The sequence below is a fragment of the Protopterus annectens genome, chromosome 4.part0, assembly GCF_019279795.1.
Source record: "Protopterus annectens isolate FY-2018-M chromosome 4.part0, PAN1.0, whole genome shotgun sequence".
In the NCBI taxonomy this organism is placed as follows: domain Eukaryota; kingdom Metazoa; phylum Chordata; order Ceratodontiformes; family Protopteridae; genus Protopterus; species Protopterus annectens.
In genome coordinates this window covers 490189470-490204779 of record NC_056733.1, presented here as the reverse complement: position 1 = coordinate 490204779, position 15310 = coordinate 490189470, and positions in this window count along the sequence as shown.

Here is a 15310-nt window from a genome sequence, read left to right as displayed (position 1 = left end):
GTGCTGTGTGACAGTTAGGGTGAGTGTGCCCCCTTTAAAATGGAGACGCAACCTACTTAGCTAAAACATGCCCATATTGTTGTTGCGATGTTGTATAGACATGATAAGTAACATAATTAGCTACCCACACAATGCAGAACCAAATGTACAGTGTAGTTACATATGTGACCTCAAAGGACAGGCCCAGATTGTCGGTGAAGTCATACATAATGCTGCCAGATATAATGTTTCTGTATTCATAGCTAAACTGTAGTTGCATACTGTCTGTGTCAACTACACTCCCTTGTCCCCACCACATGTGATACATGACATTCCTACAACCTCTACTATAACTTCCATATTTACAGAGTAGATTGTAACTGGCCTCTCAATGGAGGATACACAGCATCTATTGCACATGCTAACATTCCAGGTGGCATCCCACATGTGATCTGACAAGGGTGACCAACTCCATTGGGAAAACCTTGCAATAATACTGAAACCACTGGCTGCATCCCCATCTGAGTGGACAATGGCAACTGTTATACACCCTGCACAGAGGTGGTGCATCTACAGACCAACATAACCATAGACCTCTTTGTCTAAGTATACATATTTGTATGCCCGTAGGGGCAACCATCATGGAGCTGATCAACACATATATATATGCGATCTACACTCAGTTGACTGTACACAGTTTGGAGGTGTGACAGGGGGAGCATGACTGTTACATGTGGTGGACATGTTCGAGGCAGTCATCCAGGACCTGGGTGAGGGTGCATAGGGGCATATAACCCTTAGACTGAGCCAAGCTATCTGTATATATGTCGTGTTCAGGTAGCATTTGCAAAGCACCCACATAGGCATCCATGACACTGTCATTGTTAGGGTCACTAAGTGGCCCATTGATGGCACACATACTCAACATAGGGACTTCCACCTCCAATCACTGATCTGTAAGAAGCAGTGTTTAACATGGTGCAGTCCTCGGTCCTCCACTGCTTGGAAGTCATTTAAGCACAATACATGTGACTACTGACTGACTGTGGCTAACAATGTTGGCTGATGTCTGTAAATTGCAAGCACTCATGGGCTTTCAGTGTTACATCACTACACTGCAAGGGGTATTGCTAAGAACATGCCTGTTGATATACTAATGACCATGAACTCCATAGATATCTATATGTGGTATTATTTCCATCAGTAAGACCTATCTACCTGGTAAGTAGCAACATGTGCTGTACATACACAAGGTGAAAGAACTGGGCTCACAAACCTGGCCACACAGGTGTACATCTCATGTGTCTCAGATCACCTGTAAGTGAAATACTCATAACATACAAGTACTCTTCCCTCAGCATGTCAATTCCTAAGTGCAATGGACATTTGGTTATCTTTCCAAGCAGTACTGGCACTTGCACACAACAGTATTGTCCCTCACAAGAACACCTCATGTCTTCAATATGTGTTCCATGGGGATCGTATGCAATTGAGTGTCATCTTAGTCTGTGGCATATAAAATACTCAGAGGTGATCTTTGCCTTGCATACCAGTCAATGTGTGACCCTGCTTGATTGCATATGCTGCCTATCTGTAGGAGGCATAGTAGATGGGTGAAGCACTGTAAGGACTTTACCTCATATATGAGGTGAATAATATATGCTAGTGGGAAGATTTTTCTAACAGATGTAAACACACTCTTGGAACAGAACCCTGCTTGATTGCAAACAGAGCACCTCAGTGTACCTCATCACAAGCCATCTGCATTATTGGCTGGGTGACCATCATCCAAACACAGGGCATCTGCCAGTGTCCCTTTTGGACTGGGGCAATATGTGCTGATCCTGTAACTACAGATAAAAAGTTGGGTAGGATTGTGAGGGCTGTATGGAGATGATGCTAGTGCAGTTCAAATACCCTATGGTTCCATAAGATGATGCAAAATGCTCTAACAGCCTCACACACAAACATGGCTACATTGGGGTTAGCACCCCCTTCAATTACTGTGTAAAGGACACACCAAGGCACACACATAATGCAAATTTGCTGTGTGTAGTTTAGAACACTTACCTATGTAATGGTACACACTGAAGATCACTGTATATGAGGCATACAACACACCTCATGTCTGCTAGTACTATCAGTTTATGAAATTGAATGCTTGAGGACATCAGCCGGCCTTGTTGTGGTCAGAAATTTGGGGTGCCACATTACCCACTAAACTTAGAATACTGCAAAACCATACTTATATCTGTATTATTGAGTGATTATATTTAGGCCATATGGACATACACCAAGTAGCCTGGAGTGCATTTAGAACCCCTACCTATCTAGTGTTCCACACTATAGAGCACAGTATGTATCGCACATGCCATGGCTTAAGTCTAATACTACACTAGCAGATGATAGTCTTAAGGTGGATGACATCATTAGGCCTTGTAGAAGATGACAGTTTGAATGCCAACAGCATGTTACAGGGCCAAAAACTTAAAGATCATGAGGGCAGGCCACTTGTTTTGCAGGTGGATACACACACAAAGTAGCCTGGTGTGAGATTGGAACCCCTACCTATCTAGTCTTGCACACTATAGAGCAAAGGACTTATTGCACATTCCACAGCTTAAAGCTGATATAGCACTGGCAGCTAGTAGTCTTAAGGGGGATGACTTTATCAGGCCTTGTAAAAGAAAGCAGTTTGAATGCCAGCAGCAAGTTGCAGGATGAAAAAGTGCACAAATATTACAGGTTGATAGCCCATGAGGGCCTGTTAATTGTTTTGAAGGGGGATACATACACACACACACACACACACACACACACACACACACACACACACACACACACACACACACACACACACACACGCACACGTGCACACACCAAGTAGCCTGGAGAGAGATTAGAACCCCTCCCTATCTAGTTTTACACACTATACAGCACAGTACTTATCACACGCACCATGGCTTAAGTCTGTTATATATGAGATTGCAGGCACAATACTTGTGGATTACACAAACTAGACTTGTGTTGAACAGCATTTGTGGCCTGCAGCATGATATTGCTCCGCACTGATATCTGCATCTAGTATCCTAGCAGTGAGATAGCTGTTATTATCCTAGATATGTGTGTACAGTTAACAGTATGGCCATATGTGGCTGTTTGCACTTAGATAGGCAAGCCTGGGGGCAGGAACAATGTGCCCTGTCCATGCATGTGTTGGCAACATTATACATTACACCACCTGCTCACCTGTTTCAGTCTATGTGATGACAACCACCAGACACAGGTGTCTGTAGGTAGGTGGATTATGTACTGTTGTGCCCTTACAATGGATCCTTTGAGCAACAGTATGTCTGTGTGATAGTGCATATTTACTAACCATTATTAGGGTATATAGGAAAATACAGACATCCACAGGCATATTTATGTGTATAACATTGATGTATATATAAATGTAGCTCTGTGTGTGTATGAAATGTATATGTGCTATGTAGATATATGGGATCAGTTTATGTATCGGTTTAATATATATAGCTATATATACCAGTATATATCTATTTGACACTACGTAATGGCAGACATACTATGTATGTGAGTGATAGTGACAGATGGATATGTATATGTCTGCAGGTATGGACATATGTATACATAATAGGCCATTCTGATGAAGGGGCAGCTGTACTGTGCTCATTTTAACTAAGTGTATGGGCATGCCCACTGGGACTCTCAGTGCTTCTAGAGTTACTCCAAGCTACACCCACCTGTTCTCCAGTATGGGATTTTGTGTTTTATAGACATTGACATCTGTCCATGTTTCTGCAGTACTGCCCCTCACTGAAACTGACCACAGCATTCCCCAGCTGTCTGATGTCATTAATATATGACTGAGGTTCAAAATGTTAAACCCCACACAGACTGACAGTCTATGAAAACACCAACATAATAATACCTCACATGCAAACAATGTGAATAATTCCAGATTATAACTATCAACACCATCACCAATGATAGTTTCCCTATCCCACTGAGCCACACAGGCTGCCAGCCAGAGGGCATTACCCAGTCAACAGCATAAATATGTAAGGTGTTATCCTGCGTTAAGTGAGACATGCAATGTGTGGTTGATTTCTGTGCTACAGCCCTGCGATTGCCTGGTCTACTGGTATACCATTGCTGATTTTCTGTTAAAGCAGTAATATGGGAACACTGCTTTATTGGAAGTGGGGGAACAACAGCACATGATCTCCTGGGATAGACAGTAGTCAACATATCATGTGAGCCCACTGTTTAGCTTCTCCCTTGAGTGATGTAAATATTCCAACCATGAGGCATAGTTAATATTAAGGAACACATACTATTGGACTGCGAATATGTATTCCCAATGTGGATGTTTTACATTTGGCCGACTAGCCCACTGTATTTCCTTGCATAACAGCAGGAGATTCATACATACAATACCATATTATAGTAATCCTTGCAATTAGCATTTAGGTTAGAGACTTACCTTGTGAATGCAGCAGCTGACAGAACTGTAGATCAGGGATGATTATGTCTGATTCAAGCAGTACACAGCCAATACATGGATAGGTACAGGTTGTATGGGTTGGCTGGCATCAACTATTTTAATACATGCATGTGAGTAGGAGTAAGATGTTAGTCCTTAGGGCTCTAGGTTGTCAGTGAATGTGCTATGTGCTGTCTCTTAGCCAATGCCAGAGTGTACTGGGCACCACTCCTCTGCCTACAGAGACATCTGCAGAGGGTTTCTCCTCCAAGTCCTCCTGTGAGAGTGGCTGTGGTGACCTAGGCATTGCTGGGGTCTATGTATCTGTTCCCTTTGCAAATCCTGCTGCAGCTGTTTCCACAGATCATATTGAGTAGCATGGCACATACTCTAAACATATGTGCACATGTGGCTGGAGAGAACTGCAGGGCTTCCAATCAGTGTGCTCATTTTTTAATATTAATGGACAGTCATTGTATATTATATAATTATTGACCACGGGAGGAGTAAAACCAATCTCTATCCAAATGGGTTAGGTTAATTCAAGCACAAAAAGGGAAATTGTCTAGGCTTAAAATGGCCAGCAAGGACAGTTAGCCTCATACTTACCTATTAAACTATGAACCTATAAAAAAAGTGTTTTTCCAGCCTTTTTTTGTTAGCAAATGCAGTTCCTGGATACCAGTCCTTAGTTTATTCATGTTCATCTACTCATAGTGGAAACAATAAACATCTTGTAATCTATATTAAAAATGTGATTGGATAGTAAGACACAAAGTGAATAGGTTATTTATCTGCTTTTAATATTCATGTTATTATTGAAATTGTCTAGAATCTCAGAATAGCATTTGTATCTTGAAAAGTAGTACATAAATACACTTGTTATTAATTGCACAACTTTAATTGGAAATAACTTATAAACTTCTTGGATTAATGTATCAAACCGTAGAGCTTTATTTTCTTTTAAATTATTTTTTTGCATAACGTGCTCCAGTAATCTGTTTTGTTAATAAATCTTTAGCATTTTCAGATAACCACTTATATATTTTATTCTCCAAAAAGGATTCTATTTATTTTCTGTCTCTTTTCATTTCTTGTATGATGTTTTAATTATATTTTCTAACATCCTCAAGAATATCTTTTATGTCTGTTTTATGTCTGTTGCTCTTAAAACGATTGATATTTCTAATCTGGATATATTTATGTAATAATTAACACCTCTTGGCCAATTTATGTAATCATCTGGGATAATTAATATATTATTTAAATTTATGTATCTCCAGTATTTTATATTTGTTACTGAGGGCTTTCACTATGTCTCAGATTATTTTTTTTTACTTGTAGCACATTTTTGACAATATGTATTTTTTGACATATGTGTATAAAATAGTTTCATTTTTATCATAATCAATGTGTAATTTTCCCATTATTCCAGAATGCATCTCAACTAATATATTTTTTGTCATTAAAATAAAAGATATATATAATGTATGAGAGAGAGAGAGAGAGAGAGATAAATACATGAGTTTATAATGAATAATTGCAGATGTGGTTGATCGGAACACACATTCATTGAAGAAACTCACAAGTGATTGCCATTAATTTCCACTAAAATAATCTCAAAAAAAGTAATCACAAATTTAAATCAGTAAGTTTCATCTGTGATTACAAAAAGTAAAACAAAAAAAAATCATGTTATGTGGGGGGACTTTGACTTCTATACACCATAGCCCCCGATATTAAATATATTAACTCCAATATTGCAAAAAATTAGAAAAAAAGGGCAAAAAAACTTTAACTGTGCAACATTTAATAGAATGAACTTCACATATTACATATTTCAACAAACTGCACCAGCGACAAAAGACACCAGAGTTTCACCATGGGATAAAGTGTGTGCAGTGATAACCCATACAACACAAACACACGCACACACACACACACACACACACACACACACACACACACACACACACACACATACATACATATATATATATATATATATATATATATTAGATATAGCTATATATATATATATATATATATATATATATATATATATATATATATAAAGAAAACATCTCAACATTTTACTGAATCTATGGCACCCAAGATGTCAGGGATGTGTGGTATGGGGTAGAAATCCTGCATAGTTGTAGCTCTGTCCTGAGGGGTATGGGGAAAATAGATATAATCACTGGCATGCTGTAGCATAGCATTCAGTAAGTGATGTAGAATCCTGGATTCTGATGCCTGTGACATCACCAGCATGTCCCCTGTTGGTCTCTGGCAGGTTTCTGTAGCTAAAATTGTGAGTGCTACACACACCTTTGTCTCCACAGGGTATTGTTTCCCCTCAGTTTGCCCTTGATCTCAGTTATAGATAACAGAGATTATAGAGTTTCTGGAGTGTGTCTTTATCCACCTTGCAGCACTCTACTGTTTCCACCTCATGCAGACCATGAAAAGTTAAATGGTGTCTAAACACCCTTCTTCTTTTTGCCCGAGATCTATCAGCAGCATCAGCATAGAGTTGAGCCTGTTGCACATACACATGCAGAAGAGCAGCAGGAGCCCCATAACACTCTTTCCTTCTAGTGTAGTTTCCATATCTGTAGTCCAATATGTTTTGGAATTCAAGGCAAAAACCTGCATTGAGCATACACAATTGCTTTACAGCTTCTTGAGTAGCTCCTCCACCTTGGATTGGTGGATTAGCATACAATTCAGCTGCTTCTGCTGTAGCTCTACACATCCTGTAGAGCCGCTTACTGAATACAAATTGGTGAGCTATCATGTGTGTTGAGTCACAATGTACACATGGTTTTATTGAGCTGTGTAGGTTTTATTGAATCCAGCCTGAGGTATGAGTAAATACCTACAAAACAAGCAAAGCTGATTTTGCATTTATACAAGAAACACATAGACACTAATAGATATGCAGTCACTATAGGCCAATATGAAACCTTAATTTGATCCTCTTGCCAGGATAGTATAGTCCAAATGATGAGGTACATTAGTACTTTGGAAAAGTGTAAAAATGCCAAGAGTTAAATTTACATATAATGTTGGAAGTGGAATGTTTTTACTGATAGTTCTTTAATGACAAAATAGAATATGTATACTATCAAAATCTTATTGGATACTTGGTATCGGTATTAAATATGGAAGAAAACATCTCAACAATTTACTGAATCATATAAAAAGAAGGACTTCCTAAATTTAGATCAAAGCATGGCACTTAAATCTGTCTGATACCATTCAGAGAATGCCAAAGTATCTGTGACTTTGTATAATATTGAAAATCAAGAAAAACTAAAGCACATTAAGTTGAACATCTGGCCTAGAAAAGGTTTGGCCAGCCTTGTACTGAGAACCTTCCTAGTTTGACTGGTCTTGCATCAGGGCCTTACTCTTATATGGCAATTATGTGTTTGCATTAAGACCTTATTCTTGTGTGACATTAATGTATACTAATAAATATATAAAAAAGACCATACTCTGTGTGGTAATGTGTACCAAATAATTAAGTATTTAAATCCATACAGGAAATACTAATAAATGAATTCAATAAATAATAAACAATTAATGTGTGATTATTATTACTGAACGAGAAAGGACTGCACTTTAAGTAAAAAAGGTTCCACTGCTTACATTTGAACCTATACTATTACTTCCTATAGGTAGTGTTCAGAACTACTATGTCACCAAGTTTCCACCAGAATTGCCCTTCAATTTCTTACTTTCCTTAAGTGCTGCTCATGTTTCACAGTGTATCTTTACTTATTACGTGATATTTTCCTAATTTACTTATTTTCAACATTTGTGCTGAGTTAAGGATATGGATTTTTGGCATCTGAGTGATAAGCAGCTGATCAAAGTACTGTGCTTCAATCTAAAGTTAGGAAGCAAGAAAACTGTAATTTTGAGGATAGATTTTGATTGTGCAGTAAATATGGATAAGTAAATATGAATAAGTGCAACTACTTCCTATAGAATCTCTGCTACAGTTTAAGTTTTAAAAATTGGATAGAATTGGCTAAATGAATGTATCTGAATGTAAAACAGAAAACTCTTTAAAATTAATTAATTAATCGTATGCTTTTGGGACTCAGACTGCAGTAAATAGAATTTTCATATCTGTGGATCTAAATAAGAAAGTTAATAATTTTAGAGTAATGACACGTCCATATTGGAAGATGATTATTTAACATTTATGTTAATAACAAATGATAATATGTTAACAATATGGTAAAGACTACCAGCAAGTATTCTTAAAATGGAATCATTTGAAGAATGGCTCCTACGTTTATAACAGAAAAAAAATGAGTGTGTGTATATATATATATATATATATATATATATATATATATATATATATATATATATATATATATATGGGTCTACTTAATTTTCCCTAACTTCCAACTGACTGACACCCATTTGACTGACCCCATTAGACTGAAATTTCATTTGACTGACACTTCATTTGACTGACAAGTAGTATTGGCAGTCTCCAGAGCACTGTAAGGCAAGTAAATAGCATATGTCCCCTTCCCCACTGTAGTGAGACCCTGGAGTTAAAATATATAGTTGGGGGGGTATAATGGGGGTGTGGGGGTTGAAGCCCCCACTTAATTTCATATTATATTGTGCGGTTTTGCTTTAATATTGCTTAGTAAAACAAGCTTTACAGTGCAGACTGGATTAATTGTTGACTGCAACTGAGCTGAAAATATAAGTATCTTGATTTTTTTTTTTTGATTATTTTTACAGATTACTGTTTTTAAAATTTAATATATATAGCACTTTGTCTATTCTGTATCTTTACAAATCCTTATCTGTTTAAAAACTTTCATTTGTGTCTCCAGTGCTTGCTGTCTGTAGGCTATTGTTTTAACTGACGCCTTTTCTCTGTGTAATTATCTGTTGGCTAGTGGGGGCTGGTTCTTTTGTGTTCTTGTAAAAAAAAAAAAAAAAAAAGCTGTTCTAGTACTTAAGCCCTAACTTTGATAGGGTTTCTGTCTTTACACACAGTGCAGACTGGATTAATTGTTGACCGCAACTGAGCTGAAAATATAATTATCTTGATTTTTTTTTTATTATTTTTACAGATTACTGTTTTTAAAATTTAATATATATATATATAGCACTTTGTCTATTATGTATATTTACAAATCCTTATCTGTTTAAAAACTTTCATTTGTGTCTCTAGTGCTTGCTGTCTGTAGGCTATGTTCTGACTGTGCTTCTCAAACATTTTGGAAATATACAGTATATTTCAGAGCATTTATTATAACTGTAATAGCCTTAATATTGCTACAACTCAAGTGCTCTAGGTTGCACTGCATCTGAAGTGTTTGTGTGTTTTAGCTGCTTTTCTGTATATATAGACTTTTCTGTTTCTTTTACTAAATAAGCTCTATAAAGTTGTTTTATTGCATTCCTGCCTGTATCTCTGAGGGTTTTTTTTTTTGCACTTTTAAAGTTTGTTTTTGCTTAGTTTAATTGGTAGGCTACACACTCAAGTGTGCTAGCCAAATTAACGCATTTACTGTGTTTCTGTACCTAATTTCTGCTACTTTGTAAGAAAAAAAAAATCCTTGTTTCCCGCCTTTACTGAACTAGAATAGTCCAGTCTTCAGGTATTGCTGATCTCTGGGCTTTGTCATAGTTCCTGTGTTGCCCATATCCTTATTTGGATATGATGAAGCTTCTTTGTTCACCAGTGAGAGTGGGGAGCTCTGAGCAGCCTATCTGTCCCTTGAGGAGTGGTTCCAGCCCAGTGACCTGTAGCTTATGGGCCGTTTTGTGTCATAGTTCCTGTGTTGCCCATATCCTTATTTGGATAGGAGGAAGCTTCTTTGTTCACCAGTGAGAGTGAGGAGCTCTGAGCAGCCTATCTGTCCCTTGAGGAGTGGTTCCAGCCCAGTGACCTGTAGCTTATGGGCCGTTTTGGGTCATTTCCTATCTCTTTCTAACCCCCTGCTTTAAAGCCAGCTTTAGCGTACTTTTGCGCTTTTAATTTAAAGTTTGTCCTGTTTTTTGCATTTACCTGTTGAGGCTACACACTCAAGTGCGCTAGCCTGTGTTACATATTTACTGCATTTTCCTGCTATTTGTTGAAAAAAAGAAAAACAAAAAAAAAATTATCCTTGTTTCCCGTCTTTCCTGACCAAGAGTAGTCCAAATACAGGCTTTGCTGCATTCTGGACTTTTGGAAAGTTCCTGTGTTGCCCATTTCCTTTCTTGGATAGAGGGAAGTTTCTTTGTTCACCAGTGGCAGTGGGGAACTTAGAGCAGCCTATCTATCCCTGGAGGAGTGTTCCCAGCACAAGAATCTGGTAGTCTATTGGCCGTTTTGGGCCAATTTCTAGCTCTCTCAAGTCCCCCTGTATAAAACCCGCTTTGGCGAGGTTTTTGCACTTGTTACTACTCAGCCAAGCTCCTTTTGGTCCGGCAGAGTGGTGCTAGCAGCAGAGAGGCCAAAAGAGTGACTGCTAACCTGATAAAAGTGTTTTTTCCTGCTACTATCTGGGCGACTGTCCAATCTAGCTAAACTGCAAGTATTTCTGCTTCTTGAACTGTTTTAAACTGTTTAAAGTTGTTTTTGCACCTGCACTTTTAAAGTTTGTCCTGTTTGTTGCAGTTACCTGTTGAGGCTACACACTCAAGTGCGCTAGCCTGTGTTAAATATTTATTGCATTTTCCTGCTGTTTATTGCAAAGAAAAAAAAATAAAAAATCATCCTTGTTTCCCGTCTTTCCTAACCTAGAGTAGTCCAAATACAGGCTTTGCTGTATTCTGGACTTTTGGAAAGTTCCTGTGTTGCCATTTCCTTTCTTGGATTAAGGGAGGCTTCTTTGTTCGCCAGTGGCAGTGAGGAGCTTAGAGCAGCCTATCTGTCCCTGGAGGAGTGTTCCCAGCACAAGAATCTGGTAGTCTATTGGCCATTTTGGGCCAATTTCTAGCTCTTTCAAATCCCCCTGTATAAAACCCGCTTTGGCAAGGTTTTTGTGCTTGTTACTACTCAGCCAAGCTCCTCGTGGTCTTGCAGAGTGGTGCTAGCAGCAGAGAGGCCAAAAGAGCGACTGCTAACCTGATAAAAGTGTTTTTTCCTGCTACTACCTGGGCAACTGTCCGATCTAGCTAAACTGCAAATATTTCTGCTTCTTGAACTGTTTTAAACTGTCTAAAGTTGTTTTTGCACCTGCACTTTTAAAGTTTGTCCTGTTCGTTGCATTTACTTGTTGAGGCTACAGACTCAAGTGCGCTAGCCTGTGTTACATATTTATTGCAATTTCCTGCTGTTTGTTGCAAAAAAAAAAAAAAAAAAAAGTTATCCTTGTTTCCCGTCTTTCCTGACCTAGAGTAGTCCAAATACAGGCTTTGCTGTATTCTAGACTTTTGGAAAGTTTCTGTGTTGCCATTTCCTTTCTTGGATAGAGGGAGGCTTCTTTGTTCACCAGTGGCAGTGGGGAGCTTGGAGCAGCCTATCTGTCCCTGGAGGAGTGTTCCCAGTGCAGGAATCTGGTAGTCTGTTGGCTGTTTTGGGCCAATTTCTACCTCTTTCAAGTCCGCCTGTATAAAACCCGCTGTAGCGCGGCTTTGCGTGATTTTGTGCATAGCGCGGCATCGAGCAGCGCCGCTTATTTGGGTTTGAGCCTTGGAACTGATCTAGTTCTCATAATAAACACCCTATTCCTATGCTAAAGCCTAGCACATGCTCACTAAAGCAATTATATAAGTCAGCACCAAAAAATTAAAAGCACTACACCCTCACAAACTCCCCTTGAGTAACTTGTTCCCCACTGGCCCTTTTTTTTCAATTATAAAGGAATTCCCAATACTATTCTAGCATGTCCAAAGGTCAGTTGTCAATCTCCTCTCCAGTCCAGCTGGTGAACCTGGGAATCTTGAGGCAATGTTACAACTGCGTAATTTACACAGACAACCCTCTCCTCCTCCCAACAAATTCCAACACATGTGAGAGATGCAACCATATAGCCAAACTGGAGGCTAAGCTCTCTCAACTCAGTACTAGCGTAACCAGTCAGGAGGAGAAGGAAACCACACTCACTACAATTCCAGTCTCACATAGACCTACCACGACAGCAAACCAAACACATAAACACACAAAAACATACTTGGAAGCTCTAAATAAAAATCTGCCTAAGCAGCAGAGACCTCCAAAGCAGACACCCAAGCAACCGCTACCCCAAAACAAAACACGTGCAACACATAGCTTACAAAGCCAGTGTGCCGAACAGTCACAGCCCTTAAGGCTAAACAACACACCTGATACACTTGTAATAGGTGACTCTATCATCAGGCACACTGACGTCCCGCTCACCAGGCTGAACAAGGAGAAGGTCACGGTGGGCTGCCTGTCAGGCACTAGGATCCGCCACATAACACAAGCACTCAGGTCACTCCAAGCCAAGTACAAATATGACTCAGTCATTGTCCATGCTGGTGTGAATGACCTGAGACATACCTCCCTGGACTACATGAAAAGAGACATAGAGGAGCTCTCTGAGCATGTAGCCCAGGCCGGTATGACCCTGACCTTGAGTAGCATCTTACCCTCACCAAGAATGATGCCACAATATGAAGACAAGATGATCAATTTCAACAATTGGCTTAAGTACTGGTGTCATTCAAAGGGGATACAATGCCTGTCAGCCTGGGATGACATGCTCGACAAGCCACGATGCTTCGCTAGGGATGGCTTGCACCTGTCACCCCTGGGCTTTCTGATATTGGCAAAGGCTCTTGCTACCCCCATAGTGCCTTTTTTAGGCAAGGCTCAAAAGACAAACCCACCTCCATAGGTATCACAAGGGATAAGAAACTAAGAGTAATGCTACTCAATGCCAGAAGTCTAAACCTCAAGATGCATGCACTCGAAACTCTCCTTAGCATGGAGAACATCGATATCTGTGCAGTAACAGAAACCTGGTTCAAGGCTCTCAAGAGCACCCCAGCACTACCAGGTTATACCTCATACCATGCTTTTCGGCCCCAAAACTTGGACCGAACCACAAAAGGAGGAGGAGTATCAATATTAGTCAAAGATACCCACACCTCCAGGTTGGTGGCACAGCACGAAGCATCAGAGACTATCCATGTGCAACTAACAGTGGGTAAAACTGCCTTCCAGTTTATAGCCTGCTACAGACCACCCTCCCAAACCCAGGAACCCCACTCGGCCTTCCTGAGAACACTGGAAAATATGAAGATCTCTCCAAACACCATTATATTGGGTGACTTCAACTACCCAACCATAGACTGGGAGCATTACTCTAGCTCCAACACCCTAGCCCAAAGCTTCCTAGAATTTATAAACTCAAATGCTATGGAACAACTTGTTACCACTCCCACAAGAGGGGAAAACATACTGGACCTGATCATCACCAACATGGAGACTCTATGCTCCAGACTAGAAGTGTATCCCTCACTGGTAAGATCAGACCATAAACTAATCTCACTGGATATTCACATCCCGACCCCACCCCATGCCCAGAAAACCACAGTGAAAAACTTCTCTAAAGCAAATTTCACACTCCTCAAAACTGAGGTGTAATCCTTCAAAGCCCCCGGGCCTGTGGATAATACGGCCCAGACCACAAAATCCTTTATACACGCATTCTATGAACACCTTCAGGAATGCATGGATCATGCAATCCCAAATAAACCCAAGAACCAATCCTCCAAAGGCAGATGTCCTGTCTGGTGGACCCCAGCCATAAACAAACTATACAACAGAAGGAGGAAGCTACTACATGACAGAGCAAAATCCCAAAAAGGGAAGGCATCTCTGATCAGTATTAGCAAAAAACTACGGGCACTCATAAAATCGTCTAAGGCCAGCTTCGAGAGAAAAATTGCACAGGACACTAAGGATAATCACAAGGCTTTCTTTAGTTATGTTAGGAACCTGGGTGGGAATTCCCAAATATGCTCAGAATTAGTCCAAAATGACAAAAAATACACCGAACCCACAGACATTGCCAACATCCTAGCTGACAGGTTCAGCACAAACCCCCCCCCCACCAAAAGGCTAATATCTATCCCAGCAGAGTGCTGCCCCCCTGACATCTCAGATGCTCAGGTAAGAGCTGCCCTCTCCAAAGCAAGAAACACAGCATCAATGGGACCAGACGGTGTCCCGGGCTGCGTCCTACATGAACTCCAAGAAGAGCTAAACCCAAACCTAAAACTACTGTTCAATCTCAGCCTTACTACAGGATATGTACCCAAAGAGTGGCGTACAGCAACAGTGGTCCCTCTCCACAAAGGTGGTGCCTCAACGGATCCTGGAAACTATCGCCCCATAAGTCTCACTAGCTTGGTCTGCAAAGCTATGAAAAGGATCATCATGGACCTTATAAATAATGATATTGGGGACCTACAGACACTGGATCCTACCCAGTTTGGCTTTGTTAAGGGCAGATCCAGCCTCTTAAACCTGGTCGATTTCTTTGAAACAGTCACCAAGGCCATTGACAAGGGGAAGGTGGTCCACACAGCCTACCTGGACCTCGCAAAAGCCTTCGATACAATACCCCACTCGGGCATTATAGATATGCTCACCAGCTTAAATATAAACCCCTATGCACTAGATGGGTTGCAAACTGGCTCAATGACAGAACCCACATGGTTAGAATAGCTGGAGCCATGTCAGACTCCAAACCAGTTACAAGTGGCATCCCACAAGGCTCAGTCTTGGGACCTCTCTTGTTCGGTATATATTTCTTGAGGGACAGGCCAACATGGAAGGACTGTGGCTGACCAAGTTCACAGATGACTGCAAACTGGGCG